The sequence below is a fragment of the Crotalus tigris genome, unplaced genomic scaffold (genome assembly GCF_016545835.1).
Source record: "Crotalus tigris isolate CLP2741 ecotype Arizona unplaced genomic scaffold, ASM1654583v1 scf7180000019953.484404808:943566, whole genome shotgun sequence".
NCBI classification, from domain to species: domain Eukaryota; kingdom Metazoa; phylum Chordata; class Lepidosauria; order Squamata; family Viperidae; genus Crotalus; species Crotalus tigris.
In genome coordinates, this window is record NW_024097788.1 from 113,930 (window position 1) to 132,414 (window position 18,485).

The 18,485-nt window shown below is 41.1% G+C and overlaps 1 long non-coding RNA gene across 4 annotated transcripts in view; it reads right to left on the reverse strand.

Annotated features, from left to right (window-relative positions):
- LOC120317968 overlaps positions 1-18,485 on the reverse strand; it is a 32,531-nt gene that overhangs the window by 9,608 nt on the left and 4,438 nt on the right. For 2 of the 4 annotated variants that reach the window (XR_005559372.1, XR_005559373.1), the window contains exons 2-5: positions 14,887-15,025; positions 5,771-6,068; positions 2,057-2,202; positions 438-545 (exon numbers count right to left, since the gene is read on the reverse strand). This is a non-coding gene — a long non-coding RNA (uncharacterized LOC120317968). Of the gene's footprint in view, positions 1-437; positions 546-2,056; positions 2,218-5,770; positions 6,069-7,795; positions 7,843-14,886; positions 15,026-18,485 lie in introns of all 4 variants that reach the window. The other 2 variants (XR_005559374.1, XR_005559375.1) reach the window with 2 other exon arrangements.

Genomic DNA, 18,485 nt, shown 5'->3' on the forward strand with positions numbered 1-18,485 from the left:
CCAAGACAGCAGACTAGTAGCAACATGGTAATTTCTACACAGATATGACCAAATCCCAAATGTATACAACTCATGTTTTACCGATAAAAGAGAATATTTGTAGCTCAGGGTTGAATTGTGGGCTCCAGGGTGCTCTGTGAGCTTGGTTGTTTTTCTGAAGGTGTTTCGTTATCCAACTCAGTAAACAACCACCTAATCAAGGAACCACCAAGACCACTCCCATCAACACTGACTGGGCAAGCCACTTGTATATAAACCAAGAGCAAAACCCACTCCCTTCTAGCACTGATGATGTTATTTAGTTTGATAATGAAACATCTGAAAGAAAACCACCAAGCTCAGAGAGCACCAAGAATCCCGCAACTTATGTTTTGTCCCTTTCTTTTAAAGGTATTTAAGAGATGAAGGAATCCTAGAAGCAGTTTTAAAATTCATACCTTTGCTTGCCATCAGAAATGTAGTAGGCATTAATACCTTGGCTTTGCTGGAAGGAAAAGTCTTCATCCTGGTTCAGTCCAAGCCGGGAATAAACATCATGGTGACTGCTTTAGAAATAAGGTTGCAGTTTATTGAAGAGGAGAGCCAGACAGAAAAATGATTCTGGCAGGGAAGTGGAAAAAAAGAGCTGAGCACATGTGGGGAGTGGGTTTTTATACTCTCTGGAGCTTTTGTTTTGAGTTGCTTCCTGTTCCTGTGGCATGAACTTTGACCCGAGTCTGAGTGTGCTTTTCTGGTATTCTGATGGTGATGGGTTAGTCCTATTATGACCAAAGGTCATATCCTGCTTCCCTGGGGCTGGGACTGATGACTCTTAGAGTTTGGATGGGATATGTAGATTTTAGATCTTTGTCTTCTTAATCTCCTAGCTCCCTGGATTTACATCTGCATCTCTATAGTGCTGGTTTCTGCTTGAGGAAGGGAGACCTGGGGCTATTAAGAAAGCAGGGCATGCTTTCCTGCCTCTTTAAAATCCTTTGAGAAAATATATTTTTCTGCCCTTTTGATATTTCTTTCTCTGGGGGGCTGACTTCCCACAGCTAATGTTGTAGACACTAATTGTATTTTTTCCCATTCATAACACAATCCATTGAAAATCCAAGAGTCTTCTTAGGGTTAGGCAGCCTGAATAAATCTGATAAAATAAACAAACGTAACCTGTTCTGTACAAATTCCTCTGAAAGTAATGAGGAGCTGAAGAGCAGCATAAGAGAAATAGAGGTATTTACTACTGCACCAATGTCTTTAAATCCAAGCTCCAGCAATTTTTAAGTCCTTAGGTTTCTTTAGTTCAATGGCTCTTAAACTGTTTGACCACTTTCCTGGTCTTGAATATCCTGTCATATCCTCATTAAAAAAAACCTCCCAAAAACATCTAGATTCTGTTGCTTTACACAAGCATCTCAGCAGTTTTCAGTCCCAAATTGGATCTTCAATTCACAGACAAGCAAAATTTATTTTATTTACTCATGTCCTTTTATTATTTTTATATAATAACCCAAGGCAATAAACATACCTAATGCTCATTCCTCTACCCCATTGCTATTTCCCCCATAGCAATAATCCTGTGAGATTGTTTGGACTGAGAGAGAGAGTGACTGGCCCAAAATCATCTAGCTGGCTTTCATGCCTAAAGTAGGACTAGAACTCACATTCTCCTGGTTTCTAGCCTGGTGCTTTAACCACTAGACCAAACTACCTCCATTACCCCCAGATATATCCCAATGACTAAATTTGGAGTAATTATTTTAATTAATTAAAAAAACATTTATTTAGATCAACTTCCTCATGAAAGGACAGTTAGCAGAATGCTGAAATTCCCCCAATTTCTTTCTGAAACATGTTTTTTTTTAAATTCTCTTCAATATACCAGAAGTCAATTTGACTCTTCTTTTTTTTAAAAAAAAAACAAAACATGCACTAGTGTGCCTAATGTTGACACTTAGTGTTAAGGCTGCTATGTCACTCTTTATTGATGGACTGCAAATCATTCTGAACCATATCAGGACGATATTGCCCCTCAAAAATCAGGAAAAATCATAGTTGCTGGAAGGCTTACCATGGTTAGTGCCAGGACCTCAATCCGATTGTCTTCGTATTTCCTTTGAATGCCAATAGGCTGTAAAATGTCATCATAAGGAGATGCTCTGTTGGATCAAGATTCAGATGCATTTCAAGGGAGGAGAGGAGAGAACCGATCTAGAACTAAGGAGAAATTTCCTGACAATTTAATTAGAACAATTAATCAGTGGAATTGTCTTCAGAAGTTGAGGGTGCAACAATGAAGGTTTTTTAGAAGAGATTGGACAACCATTTGTCTGAAATGGTATAGGGCAGTGATGGCGAACCTTTTAGAGACCGGGTGCCCAAACTGTAACCCAAAACCCACTTATGCATCGTCGGGTGATGGGTGGGTGTGGCCCATTGACTGGGTGTGGCCAATTGGAAGGGTGTGGCCTATTGGGTGGGCGTGGCTGCAGTGGTAATGGCAGACTGAGTGGGACTAAAAAGTTCAACCAATTCCAACTTTGCAAGACCCTTTTTTCCCCACGAATAGTTGAAATTGACTGATTGATTGAACCTTTTTTTTTTTTTTTTTGCACATGGCATCGGAGGTCTAAAGTGAAAAGGTTTTATAAAACCCAGCTGAAGGCCAAGGACTGGGGCGACGGCACACGTGCCCATAGAGAGGGCTCTGTGCTGCCTCTGGCACCCATGCCATAGGTTCACCACCACTGGTATAGGGTTTCCTGTCTGAGCAGGGGGTTGGACTAGATGACCTTCAAGGTCCTTTCCAACTCTATTAGAAATTGTTATTCTGGTTATGGAGAATGGGAACGGGGAAGGGAGAGGTTGATTAAGGATGCTCATTGTGCTGACGTGTGGCCAACTGGAGGCATAGACCAGGCTTATTAATTTAAACTTATATAAAAAAATGGCCCAAGATTTGCAGGATTTAATAATGAAACATATTCCTAAAATCCAGGAGTAACAGGAACATCGTATAACCCAGAAAAGTAGAGAGGAAATCCCCTTTTTCATATATTTTCAAGCTGCTAGCCAGCTTGACAGGGGAATGACTAAGAAAAGATTGTACATGTTCCATGCCTGAGCAAGAAATGAATCATCTTTCAGTATTTAAGATAAAAGTAGAACTACAAGCCTAGAAACATGAGTCGGTCTCAGTGCTAGAAAATTAATTATAGCTAGTTTCATGTGATTATGCAGTCTTGATTGCTACACTTGGTCCTCCTAATTAAGAAATTACAATATAGATGACGCAGGTAATCATGTATTGGTATGGTGTTAATTGCAACCCGTTTCTTCCTTAGGAATTATTTCAATGGAAGGGAAGAAGGAAGAGAAATGAAAAAATGGCTTAGATTAGACAGACTTCTGCTGCTCTCTTATCCCCAAATTGAATTTCCACTATTTAAAGCAGCGGTTCTCAACCTGTGGGTCGGGACCCATTTGGGGTCAAATGACCATTTCACGGGAGTCGCCAAATAACACAGTCCGCCATTCCCCCCCCCCTTTTCCTTAGCTGTGCTACTCCCTTTTATTCTATTGGCTTTTGAAAGCCAATAGAATAGACTCTCTTGAATAGAGTTTAATTCTATTGGCTTTCAAAAGCCACTAGGAATTGTCCAGGCTGTCTCTGCCCTGCTGAGCCCGCCAAAAGCCCCATTCTGCAAACGGTGCTGCAAGTTGTCTGCAGCGAAGGTGAGCTCTCTGGAAGTTTCCACCCCTCCCTGCTGAGCAACTACTAAAAATGTAAGTAAAAGAGGGCTAGGGGTGGGAGGTGGGAGGCCGGCGGGCGCAGGGAGGGTTGCTGGCGTGCGTGGGGCCCAGCGGGTGCCTTACCTCCCTTGGGCTGGGCCAGCTGGTGGCCTAGTCGGTGGTCGGCCTGCGCCATCTCTGCCGCTTGCCAGCTACACCTCAGCTGGCGCAGGGGACAGCACCACGCATGCGCGGCACTCCTGGGCAGGGAAAGTCCTCGAATTACGACCAGTTGGGTAGCCCTCGACTTACGACCGGTTGGGGGTCGCGGCATTAAAAAGGTTGAGAACCACTGATTTAAAGGGAACAGATCTCTATTTAAAATAGAGGGTGTCCAATCTTGGTAACTTTAAGACTTGTGGATTTCAACTCCCAGAATTCCCCAGCCAGCATCCAGAATTCATGACTGGCTGGGGAATTCTGGGAGTTGAAGTCCACAGGTTTTAAAATTGCTAAAGTTGGACTCCCTGATCTAGCACACTTGAGATTCCTGTAGTTTCAGCCTTTCAATCGAAATTTACTTCCTCCATGGAACACAGATAATGTTGCAGGATTTCTTTGATCCTAGGGACTTTTGCACATTTTAATGATCAAGAGGCAAGTAGTGATTAAGATGGATTCAATCCTTCCTGCCGGGAGCTTCCTAATAGCACATAAAACTGCTCAGTTATTAAGAGATCATTAACACCGTATCAGAGGCTTGGATTTCTCCAGCTGCAGCCAGATCTGTTGTCAGACATCAGTTGCGTTGAGCAAGAGAGGAAATGTAAATAGCAAGTTAATTTACATGGATAACAATTAGAAGGCAAGGTTGTGGTAGGAGAGTTCATGAATCCATGTTCACTGCAAAGCAGAGGGCTCAATAAAGACCAAGGCTATAGGTATCCCTAACAATGGATAACTAGAAAGATATATCTTATGTGTAGTATATATGTGCACTGGTGCAACGCTTACATTCTTTTTATATATATAAATATTTTATTAATTTTCTATTTTTATAATCAAGTGCCTAAACGTGATGACTGAGTCCATTAGTGATTCCGTGATACATGTAGGCTTCTTCAAACTAAATCCAATGTTACACCCTACAACAGTGTTTCTCAACCTTGACAATTTTAAGGCATGTGGACTTCAACTCCCAGAATTCCACAGCCAGCAATGCTACAATAAAACCTCTCTTCTTCTGGAAATAGACATTTTTCCACACTAGGCAAATATAATTCTTATTGTCATAAGTAAATATACAATTGCCTGAAGGAAATAGAAGCTTTGACCTATTAGAGGGGATGTTATATTATTAATTGGATGTTTGAATATGGTTAAGAATAGATTGCTAGAAATAGAAGTATTATCATAACTACTGTAGATAGATAGGATTTGCAATCAAAATATCATATCTTGGTATGAAAAGGGAAATAAGAACATGTTAAGAACTTTGAATAAAGGAAGCTTTTGGTTACCCAAATATAACTTGTTCTGAAATTATAAATGATTGGAATATTTTGAACATGGATGGGGAGTTAAAATTGAAAAAAGCAAAATAGGATATAAACTGAATAAATGAGTGCAAATGCAATTAAGATATGCTTTGGTTAGTAAAGATATTTTAAACTGATATTATTGACACTATTAGAAAAATGTAACTCTCACATTCTTATAGCTGCTAATAATTTATGAAATCTACAGAGTATCTCAAAGCTTCTTCTGTAAGCAAGTAATGCTGCTCTAAGTTCATGGACTCAGAATTATCCCTCTTTATGGCTGACCTAGAATGGGGTTGGTGGTCCATTTGCCTATCTAGATCTCTTGCTCTCTGGGGTACAGGACTGCTTGGAGCTTGACCCAGAATACTTTTCCACTGGAAGCTGCAGACATACACACAATATTTTGTATTGTTAGCATCCATAGTCATGTATCTGAGATGGGAGAGACATATAACATCAAATACACAAACAAACAAACAAACAAACAAACCGTGCTTTCTTTTCATCACCTGTTGCCAATTCAACGTTGCTTTTCCTGTTCCACTGAAAGCTGCAGATGCCTCCAGGACCTTCTCTTCTGTCTTGCCTTCTACTTCAGAGAATGGATCCTCCAGGAAAAATATGAACCTGGGCAGATCACTCACCAACCATCTTGTCCGGTTTGAATTTCAGTTTGTCAATCCTTGTCTTGACTATTTCGTAACGATAGTTACCAATACAGCATATCACATAGATTAGGCAAAATTTAAAGCTAGTTATCTCTGTGATGAGGAGAGCTCAGCTCAGTCCCCAGATAACCTCCGAAGGCTGTTTAATGAAAATGAGAAAATGACATGAGTGTCCTTGTGGATTACAAGTTAAACATGAGTCATCAGACAAATGCTGTCTTGGGGTGTGTAAACAGGAGCAGAGTCCAGGTCAAGGGAAGTAATTGTTCTACTCTATTCTGTCCTGGTCAGACTCTGTTTGAAATACATTTATGGTGGAAGTTTAGAGGAAGGCTACCACAATGGTGAGGTGTTTGGAAAAAAGTCCTAATGGGACAATGAACGGAATTGGATAAATATAGCTTGCAGAAGAGATAACTGAATAGAGATGATAGCGATCATCAAACATCTGAAAGGTGTCATATAAAAGAGGAGGTAGACTATCTATTGCCTCAGAGACCAGGAGCAGGACCACTTCAAGGTTCTACAAGGAACCTTATAGCACATATTGTAATTTTATGGTAGATGCCAGGAGAACCTTCCTGATTATATGACCTTTCAGCCAATAGAACAATGAAACGGTGAGCTCTACTTTACTAGAGATATAGATGACTATCTCAGAGATGCTCTAATGAATCCTACACCGATCAGGGGATCAGTTGGAGTAGATGATCTCTAGGGTACAATCTAACTCTAGGTTTCAATGAACATTGATTCTAAGGAGCTTTCTATGGGATACAGTGATAATCCTTTACCACTGCCTCCTGAAAAGGCCAGGCAAACAGAAGCAGAACTTTCCATGGAATATGTCCCCACTCCATATATTCTGTTGGAAGCAAACTTAAACATCCTTTCCCCACATCATGAATACTAAGTGCAGTACTGCTTATCTTCTGCTAAGCAAAAGGAGAGAGAACAGGTAGAGATATTGATGGTGTTATACAAATATCGCTGCCTATATATTTTTAAAAAGTACTTCCATGGACATCTCCATTTAAAAAGCTGCATGGGGAGAAGGAAGGAAGGAAGGAAGGAAGGGAGGGAGGGAGGGAGGGAGGGAGGAGACAAGAGGGAAGGGAAGGGAGGGAAGGAGGGAGGAGACGGGGGAAGGGAAGGGAAGGGAAGGGAAGGGAAGGGAAGGAGGGAGGGAGGGAGGAAGGAAGGAAGGAAGGAAGGAAGGAAGGAAGGAAGGAAGGAAGGAAGGAAGGAAGGAAGGAAACATAGCACAAAGAACTGGAGGGCAATTATATGAATACAGAGATACATTTGGGGGACCTTGATACAAGTACTCAGTGTATTAGAACATACTGCAAATGTAAAAAAATAGGCTTTTCCCTGTTCCAACACTCCATTTCCAAAAATACAAGATTAATAAAGAATAAAATCAGCAAGATACCTATTCAATCCTCACCCTTCATTGACGTTCAGCAGTATATTTTTGATGACCAAAAGTCAAATTTCTGACTTAAGGTCCCAAACAAGGCTGATTTTGTCCAAAATTGCACTGGGTTCTTGCAGGAAAGCTCTCTATTGGCTTCCCAGAGCCACAGATTATAAATCAAATTAGCAGTGTCAGTAATAGTATGGAAGTCCAAAGTTGTATCTCAGCAAACTCTGCACAATTGGCTTACAAAACCTGGGGATGAATGTGTTGATTCAGGCCTCTGGCTGCTTTCTTTGCCAATCGCATTAGGAACATGGAGGCCTTCGCTTATCCACTTTGGGCACATAATCAGCTATATAATTGGGGGTTTTGGGGGGGCAGTAAGGATATATGCCCATGAGTGGTCTGGGAATATAACTCAAATTGAACCTGGTTTTACTTACCCCAGTGATGCCGCCTGAAGTAAATGCAGACTTACTTCTTGGATACTCTTGGATCCCATCCAGGAACAGATGCCATTCATTGTATAAAAGCAAATATAATAAATCTATTTCCCCCTCCTAAATAAGTCTCTAGTCATATAATCTAGTAAAATATGTTAATTACGACCACAGGATGCAGAAGGGCAACAGTATTACTACAGGAAGCAGATGCGGGAAGTGTAATTTGGATTGCATTCACAAAGATGCAGTTAAATACCCCACATACGGATAGTCCTCAACTTACAACCATTTGTTTAGCAATCATTTGAAGTTACAAAAGCACTGAAAAAAAGTGATTTATGACCAGTCCTCATACTTATGACCATCACAGTTTCCCCTGATCACATGATCAAAATTTGGGCACTTGGCAACTGGCATGTATTTTTTTAACATGTACAGGTAGTCCTCAACTTACGACAATTGAGCCTAACATGCTGTTAAGTGAGACATTTGTTAAGTGAGTTTTGCCCCATTTTATGACCTTTCTAGCCACAGTTGTTAAGTGAATCTGGCTTCCCCATTGACTTTGCTTGTCGGAAGGTCACAAAAGGTGATCATGTGACCCCAGGACACTGCAACCGTCATAAATATGAACCAGTTGCCAAGTGTCTGAACTTTGATCACATGACCCTGGAGGAATGCTGCAATGGTCGTAAGTGTGAAAAACACTCATGTCACTTTTTTCAGTGCTGTTAAAACTTTGAACGGTCACTAAATGAATTGTTGTAAGTCGAGGACTACCTGTATTGGCAGCCCAGCTTACTGGTTTACAATTTATATTGCTTGCAGCATCCTGGGTTCATGTGATCACCAATTGTAACCTTTCTACCAGTTTCCCACAAGCAAAGTCAATGGGGGAAGCCCAATTTGCTTAGCAACTATGTGATTCACTTAACAACTGCAATAATTTACTTAAAATTATTGACAAAATGGTCATAAAACTGGGTACGGCTCGCTTAACCTTAGCAACGCAAATTCTGCTCCCAGCTGCGGCCATAAATCAAGGACTACCTTTATTCGAAAAATCTAATGGCCTAAGGATCTGCCCCAAACATGAACAGAACATATTATTTGGAAGAACATCAATCGATTCCCATCTGGGTCCTGTAGTACACACAGAGATCCATGGAGGAATGGTTTACGCCTGGTTTAAAGCTTGATTTAGCTCTAAATTTACAACCGATTACTTCTTCATTGATCTGATGAAGACACTGCAACATTATTGACGGAGAAATTCATTACTGATTGATAAAGCTGTCAAAGCATTGCCTGATCATTTTATTTCCCTTTGAGCGGAGACTTTGTGCATCTGGGGGAAACACACCTACATGTTACACAGAGGTGGTTGGGATTTCTCAGCCTCTGAGGAAAACCTTGAGGAGACACAGGCCCAAGAAGTTGGCAGATACACATGGCTGGAATGCTAATGTTAAGTACAGCATGAAAAGTTCAGAAAAAAAGCATGAGTGTTATTTATGGATAGCTATGGCAACCAGAAACTGCTAGGAGAGGATAAATTAACTATCAAAGTTAAGCTACAATACATGGTGAGAGTAAGCAAGGCCATATAGGTCCTCTTCTCTGAAAGAAAATAGGCCTATACCTTATAAGTATTGACTTTTCGTGAACCAGAGCTTGGAACCAGGCTAAGTTTTGGGTGTGTCAGATTCAATCTCCACTGCTTGATTCAATGCCAATAAAGGAATTGAGAAGAACTAAGCCAGCATTTTGTCACAGCTGGCAGAACAAATCCTAAACTAGATGCACAGAGTGGTAACCTGATGTTGAGTGAGGCTTAGGGCCTTGTGCAAACTCAGCTGTTGTAATCCAGGGAAGCTTCCTTAGATCAACGGAAGACTTTGAAGAATTTGAAAGCAGAGTGGACCTATGGAAAGCTAAAAAGAACCAACATTGGATGGAACCAACAATGGAGGAGCTGGCTCCTGGGTCTGACGAAAACTGGGAAGTATGGAAATTGTTGAATAGACTGTGCACGGGTACATCAGGATCCAGAGACACACTGAACAAATGGGGCTATCTGGTGGCTTCTGCTCTTTGCAATTCTGGTGACAGACAGACAACAACACATATGTATACCTGCCCTTTGTGTCCCAATCACTTGAAGACCTCATGGCCGCGTCACAGAACACAATTTATGTTGCTAGTTTCTGGGCAAGATCTGTTTAATTTGTACATATTTTAATCCTGTATTTTATATTTTAATTTTACATCATGTAGTATGCCTTATTTTAATTGTGATGCTTCTGACACATACAAGCTTTTCTAATGACAAATCATGGCTTACAGTGATGCAGTAGACAGGATATTAAACTAGGAGATTTAAATCTACTCTCTGCAATAAATGTTTCTTGGGTGGCTCTGGGTAGTTACTCTTCCTTAGCCTAACCTACCTCATAGGTTGGTGGTTGTTGAGAATAGAAGCAAAACTGAGTTTAAACTCAAGTATATAGCAAGTAAAAATACTGCTGTTAATTCTACAGATTGAATTAATCTAACCCAGGGGTAGGCAACCTTGGCTCTTTTATGACTCATGGACTTCAAATCCCAGAATTCCTGAGCCAGCTTGGAAACCTCTCCCTTTCCCCTCAGCATGGCTGGCTCAGGAATTCTGGGAGTTGACGTCCACGAGTCATAAAAGAGCCAAGGTTGCCTACCCCTGATCTAACTCATTGTTCATTTAAGCTAAGCGTGGTTTGCCATACATAACACGTGCACTCAAATGCTTGTGGCCCAGCTCATACTTCATTCTGAATCATAAAAAAATGACTTCACACATCAGTCTATGAAAAATAAACTATATTTTCGAGGAAGGTTATGCTAAAAGCCATCACTCATGATTTACATAACATGGTAAGCCAGACAAAATGCATTGGGATTTAGCGTCTTGTATAAAACTTAGCCATAACAAAAGTCTTAATTGCACAAAGGTGAGAAGTTTTTAGCAACCCGAGGCTTGGCTGGGACATTTGAAGACCAGCATCAGGTAAAGGTTTTGCGTATGTCAAAATGGTAAGCCAGAAAGGGGGGGGGATTTTTCCTGCCCCTTAATTCTCAGTATCTGTATTTGTTTATCAAAAGGGCAAAACACCTGTGTCTGCTCGGACATTGCCTTCTGCACAACGTGGCACTTTTTCAATGGCAAAACAGGAGTTTAAAGACCTTTGTTTACAGATTCTCCCATCAACCTTGCAGTCATTCAGACACCACAGATTATTTGAAAACAGGGGTGGGGAGCGATGTCCCTTTTGTGACGGGTCCACTTCAAATCCCAGAATTCCTGAGCCAGCCATGCTGGCTCAGGAATTCTGGGAGTTGAAGTGCACCCGTCACAAAAGGGCCATAGTTCCCCACCCGTTTGAAATATTCAAAGGGGGGGGGAGGAGATTTCCAAAGTAATTTTCAACGCATCCATGAAAAACTCCTTTGCCGAGTTTTTGGCTTTTCTTTTCCAATTAAGAGCTCACAGCTGCTCAACGGACAGCAAGGCCTGTTGAGAGCAGACAGACACAATGCAAGCACTCATGGCCTGAATAAGGCCTTTATAGGGCGAGGGAGGGGGGAGGGGAAGAGGAACTTCTCCCTGTAAAGACCCAGATGCCAAACTGAACTGATTTCTCCTTCAACTTGTTTTAACTCTTTGCAAGAAAGTGGGGGTACTTGTGCATTTTAATGATCATGCGTAAATACTGCATAAGCATGCTTGAATTCATAGGTGCCTCAGTACACTCTGGAGACTATGTGTAACATAACTCAGCCTTGCTATATAGCACAATGCAACGCCTCAGCAACTTTAAAAAGTGGGATTCCGCTCTCAGAATTCCCCAGCTTCAGTTCTGGAAGTTGTAGTCCATACCTGTTAAAGTTGCTGAGGTTGAGAAACACTGCTAGACAGGCAGTGGTGGGATTCAAATATGTGAACAACCGGTTCTCTGCATGGATGCTGCTTCCAGAAGTCCATTCTGGGCCTAGGCAACAAAAAATTAGCTACCGGTTCTACCGAAGGAGTGCGAACCAGCTGAATCCCACCACTGACTACAGACAGTCCTCAACTTACAACTATTCGTTTAGTGACTGTTCAAAGTTGCAACGGCACCAAAACAAGCGATTTATGATTATTTTTTTACATAACCGTTGCAGCATCCCCACGGTCATGTGATCAAAACTGGCTTGTATTTATGACCGTGACAGTATCCTGGGGTCACGTGATCACTTTTTGCAACTTTCTGACAAGCAAAGCCATTGAGGAAGCCAGATTTACTTAACAACCCTGTTACTAATTTAATTACTGCAGTGATTCACTTAACGGCTGTGGCAAAATTCACTTAACTGTTTTGCTTAGCAACAGAAATTTTGGACTCAATTGGGGTGATAAGTCGAGGAATATCTGTAATGCCTTGGCAGCAAAGTGACAGGCGCTTGCTGCATTCTTCTAACAAAATGTATCCTCTATATTGGAGAATGTAGTCCTTGATTTATAACCATTCATTTAGTGACCGTTTGAAGTTATATCACTGAAAAAAGTGACTTACAACATTTATAACTGTTGCAGCATCCCCAAGATCCTGTGAACAAAAGCTGGGTGCTTGGCAACCAGCAGGTATTGTTGCAGTGGCCTGGGATGGTGTGATTTACTATTTGTGACATTCCCAGCCAGGTTCCGACCAGCAAAATCAATGGGGAAAGCTGGATTTGCTTAATGACTGTGTGACTCACTTAGCAACCGCTTAACAACTGTGACAAAAAGATCGTAAAATCAGGCAGGACTCCACTCAACAACTGCCTTGCTTAGCAATGGAAATTCTATCCCAAAGTGGTTATAAGTCAAGGACTACCCAGATTATAAGGCTGCTGTCTAGTGATTAGCCAGTTGTAAGTATCCATGTCTTCCTAAGATGGCACTTCTCCAGAGAATCTGCAAGAGATTAATAAAGGCTGAGGTGGTCACCCAAAGACACCTTGCACTGGGAAGCAGAAGTAAGTTTATGTCCTTTGCTTCTGAGAGATTAAGCAGAAAAAATGGTGATTTTCCTGAAGCTGACGGATGCGCAAAAGACTATTTAAATCTTGGATAAAGTCAGCATGTTGAAGGATAGACATTGAAATGATGAGGGCAGACTAATCCCATTCCATTATTTAACGTTGGGTGAAGACATTGTCTTGCATTTTCCCTGTTATCTGTCACTCAAGTCAATGAAAGAGAATTTGCTTTAGAAATTATTACAGAGAAGACAATTGGGAGAATTCCTCATGGGTGGATGAAGGTGCTGTGTATTGTTTTAGGGATGAGAGGGACATTTGTTTACATAGGACAATTGGGTCTCCAATGGTTTCCAGTCCCCAAAAGACATGAAAAGAAGGGCAGAAGACATCAAAGAAGGAACATTTCCTATAGGTTTTTTTCAATACCATTGCTTCTGACACCGTTCAGGGAGAATCCGCCTCTTGAATAATTGTTGAAGTTCTCCTACCTCAAGAGACCTTCAAAGAAATTGTCTACTCCATTTCTTTCTCCACAAACTTGAGGAGCAGTTTGCTCCTGGCTTTAGTTGAAATCTAAATTCTAACTTGGTTGATTCCATAAGGCTCTTCTTAAATTTGTACAGGTCATTTTCCCCACTGAATGTCCTTTATTAAAATGTTCAGCTTCTCTTGTCAATTCCTGATTTACCCAACCCAGCGATCCATGTTTCTTTTGAGGCAATTCTATCTCTGCAAATTTAAGTAGGGGTAGATTCCTTTTTCAGGCACACCTTCCAATATACAGGCAAAGTTAGTTGCACATGTGAAATTATTTCTATAACCTCTCCTGCTATTTTGAGAATTGGGAATTGTTCAACAACTGGTGTCAACCTCATATTTTGATCTGGGAGCTTAAGACATCTTGTCTCTCAATATAGCAGACACCTACAATTAAAGCCTCCCTAGAAGCAGAAATCTTAAGACTGCCTAGGAAACGACTGGTGTAAAACTGCACTTGCAGAAGTCAATGTGGAAGAGATGGAATATCGCGGTAGCTAACGTTTTGCACAACACTTTCGTGGCAACTTTTATTTTTAAAATTGCTTATTCTGTCTTCCACTACAAAATCTGCCTAAGACTGAAGTTTAGATTACAATGCTGGGCTGCATTCAGTCAACATTCATTATGGTTATGAGAAAAGTGCTCCTAAAACTCATCTCCATATTTTCCACGGATGAAGCACAAGCTGTGCATATATTCACAGGATGCAGGCACATGCACAGCTTATAGAGCTGGCTACAAATTTGTTGGGACTTGTCTTATTGGGTAAAAGCTGTTCTGTTAAATTCCCACTTAGCCCTGGGACAATCTCAATCCTACCAGGTAGACCAGACAGGTATATGACCGGACAAACTAATTCTTTTTTTTTTTAAATATATTTTATTAGATTTTATATGGGTAGGGAAAAGGTAGGATCGGTGCGGGTACAGGAAAATCGGGATAAAAGGGACAGGGTATGGATAAATACAGTAAACTAATTCTTTATTGCAAAGCTACATTCATGGTCTGAAAGTACAATTCTCCCGCCATCTCTGTTACAGTCTGAGAAACCAGGGTCTCTTCTGAGTTTCTTATCCCTCCCATTATTCAGCTGTGGACTATCATGTCTCTTATCTGACCATTCACTATGCGGCATCTCTCCATCTCATCTCCCAAGGTCTTCCCCACATACTATTTATACATTACAGGCAGTCCCCTCCTTGGGATAGGGTGGGGAATTCAAGGTCACCAGGCCTAACCACCTGATGCTGCTGGGAACATCAAGCGTGAAAAGGAAATCCAGGTTGCAAAAAGTGCTCTGGATCACATTTACCAAACTGGGACACTTCCAGATGAGTTGGATTACATCTACTGCCATTTCTAACCTGGATAGTCTTTGAAGGTTGGGGAATTTCTCTGGAGCTGTTGGTGAAGGCTGCCCAAGTTCCCCACCCCTGTTTGAAGGGCCACCAAATGCAGGCCCTAATCTGCAATGTGAGGCCAATTATCAGAAATAGGGAAAGCCTGCTTACCTTCTATTGTGTGTGAATGTTGGCAAAGTCCAAAGGTTTGGTTATAGAAATCCTTCAGCTTTACCTGATGACTGAGTAAGTAGCTGAAATCTCCTTTGAGATTCTTAATGCCTTCACAGAAAGACCCATTGGTATTTTCCTGCAATAATAAGGAAATAGGTTGTCATTCCCTTCTTAAAGTTTGTTTGTTTTTGACTTCCAGGTCTATCTCCAGCCCTGCAATTATCTGGTGACTTCCCATCAAGTACAATCTTGCTCAGTTTTTTTTTTTTTGGGCCAACCAAAGGCAACTACTGTAGGCATTGACTGAAATTCAGAGGCCAGGATCATATCTCATAATCCTTAAAAATTTCCTTCAATCTAAGGCAGGTGTCTGCAACCTTGACAACTTTAAGACTTGTGGACTTCAGTTCCCAGAATTCCTCAGCCAGCATAGCTCGTAATTCAAGGACTACCTTTACTGGTTGATTTTTTTTCTGTGTGTCTCAGAACCTGCCTTTAAAATATCACCTTTACCCTAGAAATACATAGCTTTTCCAGCAAATTGTAATAAAAAAATGAGAACCAATTTTTTTATGGGAAAATATTCCCATGACAGCATAATTGAAACTCTAGGTTCATTTGTCAAACTTTCTTAATTGAGGGTCCAGAGGAGGTCACTAAAAGTTCCAGGAAATGTCATTATTAAATAATATATATATATATATATATAAAAACACTGATTTTTTTAAACCGTATACCAGGCAATACTATCACTTGCAGTAGTCAGAGCTTTTTACATGAGACAATTCAGCTTTCTAAACACTGTAAAAATGTGAATTGTGTTGTAAAGTTTTCACATTATTTGGAATTTTTTTTGCAGGGTTTCTCTCAGATCTGAAAATAATTTCAAGGGTTCCCCAGAATAAAAAGGTTCAGAAAGGCTACTTTAGATAATTCTATTTGCAATTAAAATTAATTGGAATTAATCTTATCTGCAATTTGCAATTAAAACCTATCCTACTGTGGCATGTAGAAACTTGGAGAACTTGCCTAATTTTTTTAAACATAAGCATTACAAATCTTGGAGAACAGACCATTTTAAAATTTACCAGTTTGTATGTATAAACTTTGAAGGATAAGGAAGATAACCTTGACAGAATAATGTAAGAACTGTTATCTAGCCAAAAAGGAGCTAGAGTAATTTTTTTTTTAGTCCAGAGCAACAATAGCAATAGCACTTAAGACTTATAAACCACTTCTAGTGTTTTACAGACATCTTTTTACAGACATCTTCCATCCTTCAGAGGCCGGTAAAATGAGGACCCAGATTGTTGGGGGCAATATGCTGATTCTGTAAACTACTCAGGGCGGGCTATAATGCATTGTGAAGGGGTATATATAAGACTAAGTGCTATTGCTATTGCTAGTGGACCTGATAGCATAATGCCTTTTGGTCTCTGATCCAATTTCCAATTTCCTTTATACTGTAAAAGGCCTTCAACTTGAAAAATAGTAGGTACTGCAGCTGCACAAATTGTATTGGTTTATATGACAGTAATTGGTGCCTAAAAGAAAGCTACAAATTAAAATAACAACATTCGGCTGGATACGAAAGTTAAACAAGATGTTAAGTCCTGGAAATGTGTGAAACCTTAAGGATGTGCTTTTAAAAAAGTTGGTTGGTACTTCTGGGATGAAATAACTCCTGCTTTCTTGTGACATTATGCAACTAGCCAAAGAGAATTTGGTAGCACCACATTTTGTGCTATGGATCAATCAATGCTTTACTGGTATGAGGGCAGAGAGGCTCACATCCGCAAATACATGGAACATGCAAAAACATCTGAAACTCTTGAAGGCTGATCTTGCTCATGATAAAATAATCTTAGACAAGATCTATTTGCTATTGTTTTGCTTTCTCTTTTGAAAATAATACTGGCCCAGAATGAAGGTGCATATTGTTGCCTCTATAAAGATGTACCCAAGAGTCAGACTGTCTTTAAATTTTGACAAATTAGGTTTGGTGCAACGGGAGGGAAACAGCAAAGCCTCTTTAGGAAAAGAGTTGGGTCATGTAGGAACAGTCTGTTTTTCAAACGTATCCTTTAGAACAGGCTGCACAGCCCTTTGTGTGCCAAGGATTCCATAGGTGGTTTGCACTGTGTGCCAAGCAACACTTCCCTGACTGAAGCAGGACAAAAATATGATTGCCCACCTTATGCCATATTGGAAGTAACAATTCATATATAGCAATTTTTGGAGAGATTCTGGAACCTGCATCCATGTTTGGGAACAGTGTGTAGACCTGGTCCAAAGGCTGAGCATGCTCTGTTAAGACTTTATTGGGAAGAGTCTATTGTTGGTCTTAGGGCAGCATTTTGAGATTACTGTGTAATTTGGGGGTTGTTCTGGATTCACAGCTATTGCTCCAAGAACAGGTGGCAGCTGTGGCCAAGAGGATCTTTGCCAAGGCTCATCTAGTGCGTCAGCTGTGGCTTTCAGAGATGCTCTGGGCAACTGATGACTGGACTACTGCAATGCAGTCTACATGGTTCACCCTTGAAACCCACCCAGAAGCTACATCTGGTTCAAAAGGCAGCAGTGTGAGCAGTAACAGGTGCTTTTTGGTATGCTATGAGCGGGCAGGCTGCCTGAAACTTGGCCAGCACCTGGTCTGTGGTGCCTTGCCCACTTAAGACCTCACCTTAGCCTGCCCGGTAACAAGAAGCTATAAAAGAGCAGAAAAGTAGCTGGGTGTGGTTGTGGAGTAATTTGTGTGTTGGAGATGTTCAGGAAGTGAGAGGGGCGGTGGTTTCTGTTATTCTGTATTAAGCCACTGGAAGCAGCTTAGGGCTCAGAGACAGTAGTATTATACTACTAGTAGTGTAAGTAGTGGTAGACCTGGGGCAGTGTGTGGGAAGGACCTGTGAGTACTACCCATTGTGTGCTTGTGGGTGGGTTGCCTAAAGGCCAAGGGGGCTTGGCTCTCTGAGGTTTTGGGGTCCCACGGAATTGGGATAAAAGAACCTGTGGCAATTCAGGCTTCTCAATGCAATTCAGGGTGCTGGCTATTACCCACAATCCCCTGCATGGGATTAGGCCTGGGTATCGGAGGCTGCATTTGTCTCCAATTGTGTATTTCACCAGAATGTTCTGCAGATGTGCTCCAGGTCTCCTCTATTAAAAGTCACCTTGTAGCTATGAGGAAGCAGGCCTGTTCTTGTGTAGCTCCCCATCCTATGGAACAGCACCCCCCCCCCCCCAGATATGGACTGCAGCTTCTCTCTAGGGGTTCTGGCAAGCCCTTAAAACCTCATTTTGGTCTGGAGTTAATATTTAGAGGCAGTCCTCAACTTGCAATAGCGCCTCTAGAAGCGGTGAATGCTCCAACGCTGGAAGTTTTTAAGAAGAGACTGGACAGCCATTTGTCTGAAATGGTATAGGGATGCCTGCCTGAGCAGGGGGTTGGACTAGATGACCTCCAAGGTCCTTTTCTTCTTCTTCTTCTTCTTCTTCTTCTTCTTCTTCTTCTTCTTCTTCTTCTTCTTCTTCTTCTTCTTCTTCTTCTTCTTCTTCTTCTTCTTCTTCATCTTCTTCTTCTTCTTCTTACTATTATT